Genomic DNA, 1,684 nt, shown 5'->3' with positions numbered 1-1,684 from the left:
TGCTTTCGAAACTTCTCTTTAATTCTCTGCTCGAACAAAAAAAAAAAAAACTGATCCACACGTAATTCGTTTTTTTTAACCGAAAGTTCCACACTTCGACGCGAAACGAAACGCGTTTCCTTCGAAATACGTGCAAACACGGATCGCGATCGGAAAAAGAAGATGGTAACGGATACCATGAACAATCTCTTTTTTTTTTTTGTTTCTTTTCTTTCTTTCTTTTTCATGATTCAATCTACCGTTAAATTCTGACGGTAATGAAAAAAAGTAAAGTACTATTCTCTCCGTAAGTAAAGTACGTTTTTTTTTCTTTTTCTTTTCTTTTATTTTTCGTTTAAATAATATCGTACTAAATTCTCTTGATTCTTTTCTTCTATGTATATTTTGTTTCGTATCTTGTTTAGATATCTTGGGATATCTAAAGTTTTTTTTTTTTTTTTATTTTCGTAAAATCGAAGCCACGTACACTGTGCGGAAAAGAACATGGGAAACAATATATATATATATATATATATATATATATATATATTTTTTTTTTATACCGCTATTTTCGTAATATCTCTTTAGAATATTTCTCTATAAAAAAATTCAGTTTTTCTACGATTTTTTTTCTTTTTTCTAGTCAATGTTTTCTCATTTTTCAATTTTTTTCATTCACCCTATTATTATCTCTTTCCTCGCCCCATCTCTTCTCGCTTTCTCTCCTTCTCTTTCTCTCTTCCTTCTTCTCACATGCACGCATACATACTCGCGCCCTCTCTTGTCTGTTTTCTTTGTTTTAATTTATATCGTTACACGTCTATGTTAATATAGTACTTATTTATTGTAATATCTAAACGAACACATATTTATACCTCGATAACGTCGTGTTTATTTATTCCGTTGTCGTTTCTACTAATTATAATTCCTTCTCTCTCTCTCTCTCTCTCTCTCTCTCTCTCTCTCTGTCTCTCACTTTCTCTCTCTCACGCACACACACACACTCACTCACTCACTCTCTCTCTCTCTTTCTCTCTCATATCGATTCGTCAAATTGCTCAAATCTTGCGATTCGTGTTTCGTATGTCCTCCGTATTTTTTTCTGTCACGACCGAAATACTATCTACCTATGTCTTTTTTTGTTTTTTTAATATTTCGTTAATCGTTTAATGGCTTATACGGGAACATGTGCTTGCATTTTGTGTTATATCGTTTTTTTTTTTGGTTTTTTTTTTCTTGAGACCATTTTCAGACTTCCTCTCTTCAATTTCTTCAATTATATTATATTCACGCGTCCCATTCGCTCCAGCTTTCGCACATTCTCGCTCCATTCCCTTTTACGCTACAATCCCTTTATACGCATCGTACACATTTTTCATTTATTTTTCGAAATAATTTATTATTCCTGTGTTATATGTTGCATGTATTGTGTATATATGTGCGTGTATGTTCGAATGCATGCGACACATCGAACGTGTAACAATAACTGCAATCGTAATCATTCTATCGTTAACGTTATTGTTTTTTTTTTTTGTTTCTTTTTAATAATTGTTAATAATTACTTAATCGTTATAATTTATTTTATTACTCATTGTCGTTAATTATTCGTTAACTATTTAATTATTTACCGTTCTTCCTCGTTATTGTATCATTATTATAATCTATATCATCATCATCATCATCATTCTTGTCATTCGTCGTCGTC

The sequence above is a fragment of the Apis laboriosa genome, unplaced genomic scaffold, assembly GCF_014066325.1.
Source record: "Apis laboriosa isolate Shangri-la unplaced genomic scaffold, ASM1406632v1 scaffold18_cov149, whole genome shotgun sequence".
Classification (NCBI taxonomy): Eukaryota; Metazoa; Arthropoda; class Insecta; order Hymenoptera; family Apidae; genus Apis; species Apis laboriosa.
Note: the sequence above shows the minus strand (reverse complement) of the source record.